Below are 16,005 nucleotides of genomic sequence, written 5' to 3' on the forward strand. Positions count from 1 at the left end.
AGTCAGCTTTAACCCTGGGATGCAAGGCTGGTTCAACATACACAAATCAATAAACATAATCCATCACATAAACAGAACCAAAGACAAAAACCACAAGATTATCTCAATAGATGCAATAAAGGCCTTTGATAAAATTCAACATCGCTTCATGTTAAAATCTCTCAATAAACTAAGTATTGATGGAACATATCTCAAAATAATTAGAGCTATTTATGACAAACCTACAGACAATGTCATGTAGAATGGACAAAAGCTGGAAGCATTCCCTTTGAAAACTGGTACAAGACAAGGATGCCCTTTCTCACCATTCCTATTCAACATAGAATTGGAAGTTCTGGCCAGGGCAATCAGGTAACAGAAAGAAATAAGGGGTGTCCAAATAGGAATAGAGGAAGTCAAGTTGTCTCTGTTTGTAGATGACATGATTTTATAGTTTGAAAACCCCATCATCTCAGCCCAAAGACTTCCTAAACTAATAAACAACTTCAGCAAAGTCTCAGGATACAAAATCAATGTGCAAAAATCACAAGCATTCCTTTACACCTACAATAGGCAAGCAGACAGCCAAATTATGAATGAAATCCCATTCACAATTGCTACAAAAAGAATAAAATACCTAGGAATACAGTTAACAATGGATGTGAAGGACCTCTTCAAGGAGAACTACAAACCACTGCTCAAGGAAATGAGAGAACACAAACAAATGGAAAAATATTCCATCCTCATGGATAGGAAGAATCAATATTGTGAAAATGGCCATACTATCCAAAGTAATTTATAGATTCAATGCTATTCCCATCAAACTACCATTGACATTCTTCACAGAATTAGAAAAAAACTATTTTAAATTTCATATGGAATCTAAGAAGACCCCAAATAGCCAAGACAATCCTAAGCAAAAAGAACAGAGCTGGAGGTATGATGCCACCTGACTTCAAACTATACTACAAGGCTACAGTAACTGGGTTTCTCTTTCACTGTGTCACAAGGGTAGACACAAATAACAGACCAACAGAGAGCCAAATCATGAGTGAACTCCCATTCACAATTGCTTCAAAGAGAATCAAATACCTAGGAATCCAACTTACAAGGGATGGGAAGGACCTTTTCCAGGACAGCTACAAACTGCTGCTCAACGAAATAAAAGAGGACACAAACGAATGGAAGAACATTCCATGCTCATGGATAGGCAGAATCAATATCGTGAAAATGTCCATATGCCCAAGGTAATTTATAGATTCAATGCCATCCCCATCAAGCTACCAATGACTTTCTTCACAGAACTGGAAAAAAAACTACTTTAAAGTTAATATGGAACCAAAAAAGAGCCTGCATTGCCAAGACATTCCTAAGCCAAAAGAACAAAGCTGAAGGCATCACGCTACCTGACTTCAAACTACACTACAAGCCTACAGTAACCAAAACAGCATGATACTAGTACCAAAACAATCATATAGACCAATGGAGCAGAATAGAGACCTCAGAAATAACAGCACACATCTACAACCATCTGATCTTTGACAAACCTGACAAAAACAATCAATGGGAAAAGGATCTCCTATTCAGTAAATGGCTGGGAAAACTGGCTAACCATATGCAGAAAAAATGAAACTGGACTCCGTCCTTACGTCTTGTACAAAAATTAACTCAAGATGGCTTAAAGACTCAAATGTAAAACACAAAACCATAAAAACCCTAGAAGAAAACCTAGGTAATACCATTTAGGACATAGGCATGGGCAAAGACTTCATGACAAAAACTCCAAAAGCAATTGCAACAAAAGCCAAAATTGACAAATGGGATCTAATTAAACTAAAGAGCTTCTGCACAGCAAAAGAAGCTAACATCAGAGTGAGGAGGCAAACTACAGAATGGGAGAAAATTTTTGCAATCTACCCATCTGACAAAGGTCTAATATCCAGAATTTATAGGGAACTTAAACGTATTTACAAGAAAAAGACAAACAGCACCATCAAAAAGTGGGCAAATGATATGAACAGACACTTCTCAAAAAAAGACATTTACACGGCCAACAAACATATGAAAAAAAGCTGAACACCACTGATCCTCAGAGAAATGCAAATCAAAACCACAATGAGATACCATCTCACACCAGTCAGAATGGCCATTATTAAAATGTCAGGACATAATAGATGCTGGCGAGGCTGTGGAGAAATAGAAATATTTTTACACTGTTGGTGGGAATGTAAATTAGTTCAACCATTGTGGAAGACAGTATGGTGATTCCTCAAGGATCTAGAACCAGAAATATCATTTGACCCAGCAATCCCATTACTGGGTATATACCCAAAGGAATATAAATGATTCTATTATAAAGACACATGCAAATGTATGTTTATTGCAGCACTATTTACAATAGCAAAGACTTGGAACCCACCCAAATGCCCACCAATGATAGACTGAATAAAGAAAATGTGGTACATATACAACATAGAATACTATGCAGACATAAAAAGGAATGAGATCGTGTCCTTTGCAGGGAGACGGATGAGGTTGGAAGGCATCGATCTCACCAAACTAACCCAGGAACAGAAAACTAAACACTGCATGTTCTCACTCGTAAGAAGGAGTTGAACATTGAGAACACGTGGACACAAAGAGGGGAACAACACATACCCTGGCCTGTTGTGGGTTGGGGGGTGAGGGGAGGGAACTTAGAGGATGGGTCAATAGGTGTAGCAAACCACCATGACACATGTATACTTATGTAACAAATCTGCATGTTCAGCACATGAATCCTGTTTTTTTTTTCTTTTTAGAAGCAAATAAGAAAAAACTGAAATTATTGAGTCAAAAATGGAGACAGCAAAAAATGAAAAGAAAGGAGGGGAAGGCAGAAAGAAAAAGAAAGAAAGAAAGAAGGAAAGAAAGAAAGAAAAAAGGAGAAAGAAAGGAAGGAAGGAAGAAAGAAAGAAAGGAAAGAAAGAAAGAAAGAGAAAGAAAGAAAGGATGGAAGGAAGGAAAAAGGATGGAAGGAAGGAAGGAAGGAATTGATTTTCAAAACAACCAAAAAAAAAAAAATTAACAAAATGGCAGTATTAAGTCCTTACCTAAAATAATTACCTTGAATGCAAATGGATTAAATTCTCTCAACAAAAGATACAGAGTAGCTTAATGGATTAAAACAGACAAATGAACAGAAAAATAAGACCTAACTAGATGCTACCTACAAGAGACTCACTAGAGCTTTAAGGGCACATACAAAGTGAAGGGATGTAAGAAGATATTCCATGCAAATGGAACCCTAAATATATAAAATGGTCTTTTACAAAATAGACTTTAAGTAAAATACTGTCGTAAGAGACAAAGGTCATTATATCATGATAAAAGAGTGAATTCATCAAGATATAACCATTGTAAATATATATGCACCCAATACTATAGCAGCTAAATATATAAAACAAATATTAACAGAACTTATGGGAGAAATCAACACAAATACAATAGTATTAGGGGCTTCAATACCCCATTTTCAACAATGGATAAATCATCCAGACAGAAAATCAGTAAGAAAACAGCAGACATAAACAGAAATATTGTCTATAGGTTTCTTAAATAACCTATAGACAAAGTGAACACGAGACATGCACAGAACATTCCATCCAACAGCAGCAGAATACATATTCTTCTCAAGTGTACACACAGCATTCTCTAGGATAGATCAAACATTGGGCCACAAAATCAGTCTTAGCAAATTTAAGAAGCTTGAAATCATATTAAGTATCTTTTATAATCAAATCTAGAAGTCAATAATAACAGAAAGACTGGAAAATTCACAAATATGTGGAAATTAAACAATATGCTCCTGAATAACCAATGAGTCAAAGAAATCGAAAGATAACTTTGAAAATATCTTAAGACAAACAGAAATGAAAACACAACATACCGAAATTTAAGGGATGCAGCAAAAGCAGTTCTAAGGAGACAGTTATGGCAATAAATGTCTACATTAAAAAAAAAGAAAGATCTCACATAAACAACCTAACATTACACCTCAAGGAATGAGAAAAAGAAGAACAAACTAAGACTAAAATTAGTAGAAGAAACAAAATAACAAAATCAGAGCAGAAATAAGTGAAATAGAAAATGGAAAAACAATAGAAAATGTCAATGACACTAAGAGTTTTTTTTTTTTTGAAAAGATAAAGTTAACAAAACTTCAGTGAGATGAAGGAAAAAGGAGAAAAGACTCAAATAAAATGAGAAATGAAAAAGGATACAACAGGTGATATTACAAAACACAAAGGATTCTAAGAGGCTACTATGAACAATTATATCCAAACAAATTGGATAATCTAGAAGAAATCAATAAATTCCTAGAAGCATACAACCTATCAAGATTGAATTATGAAATAGAAAATCTAAACAGACAAATACAAGTAAGGCAATCTAATCAATTATCAAAAATCTTCTATCAAAAAAAGCCCAGAAATGGATGACTTTACTGGTGAATTCTACCAAACATTTAGAAAAGAATTTACACCAATATTTCTCAAACAGCTTGAAAAATTATAGAGAAGTGAACATTTTCAAACTCATTTTAATGAGGCCAGCTTTATCCTTATACCAAAGCCAGATAAACACACTACAAGAAAAGAAAATTACAGGCCAATTCTGATAAACATAGATGCAAATATCCTCAACTCAGTGTTTTCAAAAGGCATATTGTGTTGCCTGTATAAAATACCAGCAAAGGGTTATGTAATACATTATGGATGATACTAAAAAAATTAAAAACAGAATGACCATATTATCAAGCAATCCGATTTCAGGGTGTATATCCAAAGAAAATTTAATCACTGTCTTGAAGAAATATCTGTACTTCCATGTTCACTCCAGCATTATTCTCAATAACCAAGTAATGAACACAACCTAAGTGTCCATTGATGAATGAACGGATAAAGAAATTTGATGTACATGCAATTAAATATTAATCAATTTTTATTTGTTATTTATTTTTAGAGACAGGCTTTCATTCTGTCACCCAGGCTGGAGTACAGTGCCATGGTCGTAGCTGATTGTAACCTCAAACTTCTGGGGTCAAGTGATCTTCCTGCCTCAGCCTCCTGAGTAGCTGGAACTACAGTCATGTACCACCATGCCTAGCTACTTTATTTATTTATTTATATTTGGTAGATATGAGGTCTCACTATGTTGCCTAGCTGGTTTCAAACTCTTGCCCTCAAGCAATCCTGCAGTCTTAGCCTCCCAAAGGTCTGAAATTATAGGCATGAGCCACTATTCCAGCTCAATTTTTAAAAGGAAGGAAATCCTGTCATTTGCAACAACTAGGATGAACCTGGAGAACATTATGCTAACTGAAGTGTCATACACAGAAAGATAAATACTATGTAATCTCACTTATATGTGAAATCTAAAAAAAAAAAAAATCAATCTCATAGAAACAGAATAGAAGGTTAGGTACTAGATGTTAGGGTGTGGTGGAAATGGGGAGATGTTGGTCAAAGGGTACAAACGTGGCAGTTGTAAGATGAATAAGTTCTAGAGACCTCACGTAAAACATGGTGACTATAGTTAATAATGCCATATTATACACTTGAAATTCTCTTAGAAAGTAGATCTTAAGTATTGTCAGCACAAAAAGGACAAAAGGTAGCTATGTGAGGTGATGGCTATGTTAACAAACTTTATTGTGGAAATCATTTAGCAATTTGTATGTAGATATCAAAACATCACTTTGTGACTCATATACACCTTTAATACATAAAATTTTTATTTGTCAAGTATACCTCAACAAAGCTGAAGAATATAAAAGAGGGCTTATTATAGGAATGCATGAATGAATAAATTCCCCAAACAAAATTCGCTACAATACTTGATTTAAAATACAGGCTTCATTTATGGACTTTCAGCCTCATTATCATTAAAAAGGTACTTATCTAAAAACTTTTGCATATATTTTTTAAAATAACCATACCATGATTACAGCATACAAGTATATATTGTTCATACTAATAATGCACACTGATCCATCCTCTACCAGCCCCAAAGATAGCCACTATCCTGACAACTAACAATAGAGATTAGTGTCACCTGATTTTTATTAAAAACAATCTGTAGAGTTGTAAAATTCTCCAAATATATAGAGCCATTTACAAATGAGTTTTGACTTTTGTGTGTGTGTGTGTGTGTGTGTGTGTGTGTGTGTGAGAACGAGTCTCACTCTGTTGCCCAGGCTGGAGTGCAGTGGCACAATCTCGGCTCACTGCAACCTCTGCCTCCCAAGTTCAAGCAATTCTCCTGCCTCAGCCTCCTGAGTAGCTGGGATTACAGGTGTGCACCACCACACCTGGCTAATTTTATATTTTTAGTAGAGACAGGTCATGCTGGTCAGGCTGATCTTGAACTCCTGACCTCGTGATCCACCTGCCTTGGCCTCCCAAAGTGCTGGGCTTACAGGCGTGAGCCACTGTGCCCGGCCAATAAATGTTTTATATATATATATATTCTTTCCATTCTTACTTGACTATAGGTTCAAGATGTAAAATTTGTTGATTCATTTAATAAGATGATTTTGTATAAGTTCCTTTTGATATGCATACTTTGGGACACATTTTATTTCCTGCCCCAAACTAACCCCCAGAGAAGGATATTAATGTACCAGCAAGTTATTTTGTAAAACATTCATTTTGTGGAGTTATTGCATAAGGTAATCAATCAACTTTGCTTCTTCATAAGGAGTTTTATCTTGAAACTAGCAGCTGTAATTTCCTGGAAAAGATTTCATCACAGACATCTGTCCTATGAAATTAAAGAGGAAGTCATAAAAATATCTTGAAAATACAACTAATATTTTAGTTCTAGGGAATGGTTGTAGGGATCTTTCTGAACAAAGTGTTACTTTATATAGAAATACACAATATTTCAATTAGAAATAATTGATTTAAAGTAGGTAATAAAATTCCTAATTTATGTGAATAACACATGATCTAGACTGCCTTCTTGGTGAAAAATCGTCAGATGCAAAATTCTTGACTAGAGTGACCACTATATGATCCAGTAATAATTATGTTTGAAAAATAAATTACATGCACAAAGAAAAACAAGGGAATGGAAGTGAAAGAAAAACCAGTTTGGACCATGCAGATGTATGAATTCAAAGAATAATACCTAGGTTTTTGTTTGTTTGTTTATTTGTTCGTTTGTTTTTATTGGCTAACCTTGACTTGAGCTCTTTCTTTCGCAAATATTCACTGATGTGGGCTGTGAGTCAAAACCCAATCTGGTGGTTGGAATTTAAAAGCTCTTGTCCTCAAAAGCTTAGAACCAGTGGTTTGTTGAGATCAGCCTGTCACAATACGGAAGAGCCTATTTTAATTTCAGGAATTTTGCAAGCTGGTTGTTTAAAAAAATCACAGTCATCATTAATAATTAAACGATAAGCTTTAAATTATATTTTTAAAATGCTAAATACTCAAAATATATCATTCCTATACATTTTAATATTATTAATGCTATAGAGATTATTTACACCTATTTTATCTGTATGGTGGAAATTCTGTATAATAGTGTGCTATTGAATACTTCTTCCCAATTATATGATGTTCGATGACATCATGTTGGTAGCTTGGAATCAATCATGGTGGAAATATTTATATGACCAAAATCAGCAAATGCTGCACATTAGGGTTTTCTCTTTTCCCTGGGAGAGTCAGTTGTTACACATTTACCAGCACATCTCAGCTCACAATTCAATGACTTGAGAGATTTAAAGACAATTAACCGTAACTAACTCCAAAACATAGTGTTTTTAAATTTTGATTTTAACACAGTCAACTCAAAATTTTAACTAATGTTCCAGTATGGATAGGCAAAAGTTGAGCTATAGTAAGTTCTCTTTGGTCAACTGAACAATGACTGAATCTAAAAGAACACCCAGGGAATGCTTATTCCAAAAGATCTGTACTTTTACCATTGACAGTTGAGGGAAGAAAATTAAGAAACTATCAAAGGCAGTTATACTGTCTAAGTAAACAAAGAATTTGGAAAATCATTGTGGTTAAATTTGCTTCATCACAGGCATGCAAGTTAGCTATAAATATGCTTTGAACCATCCTATTTAAATTCCCATCCCTCCTGGATGACAATAATATTAAAAGACATTAAGAGATAAAAGAAAATGTTAAAGGTAATTATATTTAAAATTAGCCCCAAATGTGCCTTTTTCCTATGGTTGAATAGGTTTACAAGGTAGTTACCTAAAAATACACAACAGTAATTTAAACAGTATAATGGCTTAACAAAGTAGGATAAGAATTATAGATTCCACTTGAAGAAACATAAGAACAGAAAATAATTTTGAGGTTCTGACAGGCTCTGAGAAGGATCTTATGAAGTCCACTCCTAACCTGTATCTGTCTTAATTAACTAAGATCTTCTAATCACTCTACATTTAGAGCACTTGCAGTACTATTCCAGAGTCCTTGAAAATGAGAGGCTTTGGCCTTTGGTGCAGCAGAAATCTTAAATGTAAGAAGAGGGTAGCACTAGCTTTTAGACAAGGCTAGAGCCACCTTTCGCCCTCCTTATGCTAGCTCTTTGGAAATGTCTACCATGTTAGCTCTGTTGGTGATCAAGTCTCTGGTCCATACACTCTAGACTAGAGAACTACTCACCATGTAGGGATGGGGATAAAAAGAGGAGGGGTATAAAAATAATAATAATTATAATAATAATAATTGAGGGAGACATTTATATGATGTGGACACCCCCTTTTCTTGCAAGTATATGTCAGAAGTGAGGAGGTGAAATAGAAAGGAATGAAGAGCTATAGAGGAGGGAATATATGTTATTTCATTTCCAGGGATTTTATACTTCTCGATCCCAGCCCAAGGTAAGTATCCATCCTTTAGGGTCCTCTCCAGGTATAAAATCAATGATTATTTTGTATGAATTATCACTATTCTGTACCTTTCCTGTGCTTGGTATAGTGTGACTGCTCTACATCAATATGACTGATAGTCAAAAAAGTCCTATAACTAGCCTTCATTTAGGATGTAGAAAGCTGCAAAGAATATTGCTTCTACCATAACTATGAAAAAACTGAATAAACTAGAAAATAATGACTTTATTGTTTGTCAGAGAGCTCAGACTACAAGGTAATCATGTAACCCATAAGTCAAAAAGGGACAAGTTCCTCCAAGGAAAAGCAGGGCACACAAACTGTCTCATTAGTGGTGGAGTATGGGAGAAAGAAGTGCCACACTAGGGACAATATGTGTGTGATTGAGACTTAATTAGCCAAAATTTTAAAGATCTGCAGAGGCCATATGGGCTACCATGTCAATCTGAAATAGCTCAGGACATCTGACAAAAAGAAAAGCTTTAATCACTTGCAGGCTCCAAGGATATTTTTCAAGTGCTCATAAAGAAGATTGGCGTTAGGGAAGGAGACCAGAGAGCCCCCACTGGTGGTCCATTTGGGTGGGAAATGATTGGGAACTGTGGAGGAATAGACATGTGATGCCATGCACTTCCCTGAACTCTCCTCTCTTACAAAATGAACACTTTATGACATTAGCGGGTGGGTAAGGTCTCATAACCACAGAACAAAGAGACACATTACAGCTGGGGGAATGGTAAAAACAAACAAACAAATAAAACCACACTTCTCTCTGGGGGAGGACTTGGATCTAGGCTTCTATAGCAATACCAAATAGCAAGTTGAAATCTCTTACTGCTAAAGGATTGGCGGGAAACTCTCTGCCAAGACCAGTTGCATATATAAGGTAGCTTGGCCTTCATGGGGAGGAGGGGCAGAAATGCTGAAAAACCCGCAATCTTGAAGCATAGATACACAGGAGCTCTTTAAGGCTGAGATTAGAGCAGAATAGAGAGCCTGTTATCCCTGCACTCCAATATAACCTAGCACTGAGTATCAAGCAACAGCATTCTACCTTTGGAGTGCAGTAAAGAACATGGAGAGAGATATCATCTGTGCAAAGGGCACATAGAGTCAGCGGAGAGCTGGGAGCGGATTACAACATTGATTTAAAAAATAGGAAAGAAAACAAACAAGCAACAGCAACCCAGCCTTCTCTCTAAGCATCAGGCCACGCTAGAGAAATTTGAAGCCTGTGTCCCATTGAAGATAGCCAGGGTAAGAAAAAACTAAAAATTCAGATCTCCTTCCACACACTAACAACCTAATAGAAGGGGACTGCTCATTTTCAGGTATAAATACCATTGACCTCAGCCTCTACTGTTCCATACACAATGTTTAGCATTCAAATTTATGAGATACACACACATACACACACACAGCAACTTATTTTCAAAAGCAAAGTAACCAACTAAACCAAACTCACAGATAGCTCAGATATTGAAACTATCAGATAGAGAATTTAAAATATCAGCGATTAAAATGCTAAAGGATATAAAGGGCACAGTGGGAAACCTTCCTTAACAAAGTGAGAATTTAAGCAGGAAGATGGAAACTTTAAGTAAGAGTCAAATGGAAGTACTAGACTTTTTTTTTAAGAAGATAATATTAGAAATTAAGAATTTCTTTGATAGACCAACCAGTACACTTGATACAGCTCAGGAAACATTCAATGAACTTAAGGATAGCCTAATAGAAATCACCCAAATTGACACATAAAAGGAAAAATGATGGGGAGAAAAACATAGCACAGAGCTTCCAAGGACTCTGGAACAATATCAGATGGTAAATATCAGTCGTGCAAAAGTCCAGAAGAAAAGAGGGAAAAGGGGGTAGAAGAAATTTTGAGATGATAGTTATTGAAAATGTTCCAAAAAGAAGAAAATACACTAAACCGCATATCCAAGAAGCTCAGAGAACCTCAAATATTATAAATACCAGAATAAACAAATACAATGCATAGATACATCACAGTCACACTGATGAAAATAAAAATTAAAAATATGTTAAAGGCAGTGAGAATATGGAAAAATGTATTGTGCACCAAGGAACAAACATTAGAAAGTCAGACTTTTTTGTCAGTAACTGTGTACACCAGAAGACACAGCAGTGATATCTTTGAAGAAGGAAACGACAGTAACAATAAAGACAACTGTCAATCCATAATCTGATACACAGTGAAAATCTTTCAAAAATGCAGGCAAAATAAAGACAGTTTTCAGATTAAGAAAGAAAAGACTGAGATAATGCATTTCCAATGCACCTGATTTACAAGTAATATTAAAATTATTTCTTTAGGCCAAAGGAATGTGATGCTGGAGAGAAATTTGGCCTATACATTAAAAAAAAAAAGAGCTCTTAAAATGGTAAAAATAGCCAGTCCACTGTGCTCCAGTTACCCTGAGATAAAATTCTGAAGACCCTATAACCTGAATCCATTAAAATTTGCCTTTCCCACCCTAAGCCCTGCTCTCTTGATGCATCTTAAATCTTACCCTCCCCTCTATCCATCAACCCATCCTGTTATTAACAGAGGCATGTGACTGCAATCCCTCAGTCTAATACGGGGTTAGGCAACCATCTGCTCTTGTACCAGTGGAATATTAAACTGATTTCCCAACCTTCTTTTCAAACATACAGTCTCTTGAAGGGTTTTCAAAACAACAACTGCGAAATGGCAATAGTACCTGAAATAAAATTTTATGGAATTATTAAATAAAATGACTAGCATTTGTAAAATGGCAGGTGGCTTGTGAACTGTTTATGTACACATATCTTGTCAACATTTGTTTTGAATTTTATTAACATTTATAAATGTTAAACCTTTCCTACTTCAATATTATTACTGTTATATTCAAAGGAATAGATGGAAATTTCAAAGCCCACAACCTAATCACTGCTTTTACCTGATCTGTCTTTTGTTCTATGTAACTTCCAGAAAAAAGTCTAGAAGTGCAAGTCACTTGGAATTATTTTATTCATTTAATGAGAGTCACATTACCGCGTTCAGTAGTCTCTAGAGCAATTAGTAGCAGTAAAGTTTGGAACTAGATAAATTAGCCTAGTGAGCACACTCAACCACTCCTTTACCTCCACCATGCAGTAACCCTTGGTAGGTAATTGTAAGTGAATCATAGCTTGTTGTCGTGTAAGTGATCAGGTATTAAGATCAGCTTAATGCCTTTAAAGTGGATGCACTTTATATTCCCTCAAAGATCTATGGTCCAAAAGTTATCTCCCCTATCTTCTCCTTCCCCTTCCTTCTCCTCTCCTCCCTTCCTGTATCCTTCTCATCACTCCTCTCCTCTTCCCTCTTCCCCTCTCCTCTTCTCCTTCATGTTCTCTCCCTAGATATTCTCATCTACTCTTGTAACTTGAAAGATCATATATAATAAATTCAAACTTATATGTCTAGCCAAAATTTCTTTTCTGAAATTCAGACCCTTAGCCAAATTACATACAAGGGGGTCTTCAAAAATGCATATTGTGAAAATTTAAGCATGGGTTTCAATTTTTTTTGCATCAAAATAAAGTTGTACTAGCTTGTTAAAACATGTCTAAGCAAGATCTAGTTTGAGACACTAAGAAGGATAAAACATCAGTTTGAAAAGAGACCCTATCAGAGCAACTTGAATTCTGCTAAAATTAAAGCAAAATTAAACATTAAATTCATGGTAAAGCTTGGGTGGAAGAATGGTGAAATCACTGATGCTCTTCAAAAAGTTTACAGGGACAATGCCTCCCCACAAACGGGCAGTTTACAAATGAATAACTCATTTTAAGAAGGGATGAGACAATGTTGAAGATAAAGCCTGCAGTGACACAACATCCACATCAATTTGTGAGGAAAACATTCATCTTGTTCATGCCCTAACTGAAGAGATCTACAATTAACAGAAGAAACAGTAGCCAACATGATAGATACATCAATTGGTTCAGCTTACACAATTCTGACTGAAAAATTAAAGTTGAGCAAAATTTCCACTCAGGTGCCCAAACCATTGCACCCAGGTCAGCTGCAGATAACAGCAGAGCTTTCAATGGAAATTTTAAACAAGTGGGATCAAGACTCTAAAGCATTTCTTCAAACAATTTTGACAGGATTCGAAACATGGATTTACTAGTAAAATTCTGAAGACAAAGACAAAGATAATCAAAGCAAGGTGGAAGTGGTCTAGTCAAAGCAAAACAGACTGGCCAAGAGCAAAGTTCATGGCAACAGTTTCTGGCATGCTCAAGGCATTTTGCTTACTGACTTTCAGGAGTGCCAAGAATGATAATATCTGCTTTTTATGAGAGTGTTTTGAAAAGATAGGCAAAGCTTTAGCAGAAAAGTGTCTGGGAAATCTTCACCATAGAGTCTTTCACCATGCCACTGCTTTTTTTGTTCATCCTTCTCATCAAACAAGCATAATTTGGGGAGGGTTTTGATGGGAAATCATCAGACATACATCTTACGGTCCTGATTTGGCTCCTTCTGATTTATTTTTGTTTCCTAATCTTAAAAGTCTGTAAAGGGCACTCATTTTTCTTCAGTTAATAATGTAAAAAAGACTGCATTGGCACGATTAAATTCCCAGGACTCTTAGTTCTTTAGAGATGGACTAAATGGCTGGTATCATTGCTTACAAAAGTGTCTTGTCATTGATGAACTTGTGTGGAGAAATAAAGTTTATATTTTTTCTACCTTTAAGTCCATTTTTCATGACCATACTGAAGTTACCTCATACTTAATATTTACACCTGGGTGTCATACAAACATCTCAAATTCAGGCAATACACAACTCATTTTTCTTTTTCTAAACTTGGATTTCCTTCTGTCTTCCTGTTATAGATGTCATCTTTTATAGAATATGTATATACTGATGAACTCAAACTCTGTCTCCAACCAAGATATCTTTTCCTAACTGTAGACACATCCACTTAATATTTCTACTTGGTTATTTCATTCTGAGATAACTGAACTCTCAATATTTTCCCAAAATCTGGTCTTCCTTCAGTTCTTCCTTTTCTAGTAAATGGCATCATCCTACACCATCTGCTCATGTTTGATGCCTACAGCTACAATTCCTTTTTCTATCCCCTAATTATATACTGTATCCATCTTCCATCTACTTTTTTTTGATCTTCATTGTCAATAACCAAGTTCGAGCCCTCATAATCTATCTCTTGCTTAGACTCCTGAAATAACCTTATAAATGATTTCCCCGTATTCACACTCCTGCTTGCTAATTTACACCAAATATTGTATCAGAATACCTCAAAGTGTCTTTTAAAAATGTGGATGTCATCATACCAACTGGACTCAAAATGTGTTTTCCCACTACAATTAATATTTTAAATCTTCAATATAGCATAAAACATCCAGTTGGCCCCTAACGAACCCTCTAGCCTCATCTTGTTCTCTTTCCCCCTCCTTCACCACATTCCAGCCACACTGGCAATCTCCCTATTCTTTTCCAAATTATGAAACTTACGCTCCTTGTCAGGAGTGCTGTTTCTCCAAATGTTTACTTGGCTAACAGTCTCATATTTGAGGTTGTATCTTCTTTACTACTTTGCAAACTGGGAAACTTCCTTCTTCAATTTATGCTCACAAAATTCTACCTTATCTCTATTACTCTGATCAAAAATATAATTAACAACCCAATTTTATAATTATTTATTTAATACCTAACTCTTCCACTATAATGCAATTTCCACTACAGCAAAGAACATATTGTTTCATTTGACTTTCATTTATCAGAGGCCTGGTGTTTATCACTGTGATAGGCACATAGAGGTTACCAAATGATACTTACTGAGTGCATGGATAAATGAATCAATGTATGTTATCGCTAATGTCAGATGATCTGATTTTTAAATTTTGAATTACCGTTTACCGTGATGGAGTTGACCATCTAGAACTGAGATGCTTGCTGCTGAATAAATGGTTCACTTTGAACTTTAAACCTTTGGCTAAGGGTATTTGTTATTATTATTATTCTCTCTAAAAATCTGTGCTACTTGTCTTTTCCAGGATTTTGCCTTCCTAGCTTGTCAAATCTATCTTAAAAAAAAACAAAACAAAACAAACAAACAAAAAAAACTCTAGTTTGACCTGCTGTTACCCACATTCTGCTCTGACTTTGTGTCCAAACTTATTCATTCTTATGTGGGAAAGTTTTCTTATCTCCACAATCCTACCTATGCCCTAACCTACTTGAATTCTCTGCTCTTATGGATTCCTGCTCATGCTCAACCTAACACAGAACACTGATTAGCTGTTATTACTTCTAATAAGTCTGTTGTTTTCACTTTGCTTTCTCCAGGGAGATTCTCCTCAGCTCTTTGAGAATGTTCTTAGCTGGCTCCTATTTTTCTAGTTGTTAAGGCTGATGTGTTCATCTGATGTGGAGACGACTGCCAGATATATTGAAAACACTTTATGCCTTTAACCTTTCTAACTTTTTGTTTCTAGGGTATGATCTACATCTGTACTCTCAATGATTAAGCTGTCACTTTTCTTCTCTATCAAAAGTGAGAAAACCTCAGTTGTCTGGGAAGCCTGCTGATTTTTTAATTTAATAATTTCACAAATATTGCTTAACAGTAGAAAATATTATTTTTTAATAAGGATAATTAAAGAGCACTTTTTCCTCCTAACTTGTATTATTCATTATTTCAAATGTATCTTCCTTACCTTCTGCATTAGTCCATTCTCACACTACTATGAAGAAATACCCAAGACTGGGTAATTTATAAAAGAAAAAATTTTAATTGACTCACAGTTCTGCATTGCTGGGGAGGCTTCAGGAAACTTAACAATCATGGCAGAAGGCAAGGGAGAAGTAGGCACCTTCTTCATAGGGTGGCAGGATGGAGTGATTGCAAGCAGAGGAAATGCCAGACACTTATAAAACCATCAGATGTCGTGAGAACTCACTGTGATGAGAACAGCATGAGGAAAACCACCCCCATGATCCAATTACCTCCACCTGGTCCCACCCTTGACACGTGGGGATAAAAAGGATTACAATTCAAGGTGAGATTTAGGTAGGGACACAGAACCAAACTATATCACCTTCCCAATTAGTTGTAAA

This window comes from Pan troglodytes, chromosome 10, assembly GCF_028858775.2.
Source record: "Pan troglodytes isolate AG18354 chromosome 10, NHGRI_mPanTro3-v2.0_pri, whole genome shotgun sequence".
NCBI lineage: Eukaryota > Metazoa > Chordata > Mammalia > Primates > Hominidae > Pan > Pan troglodytes.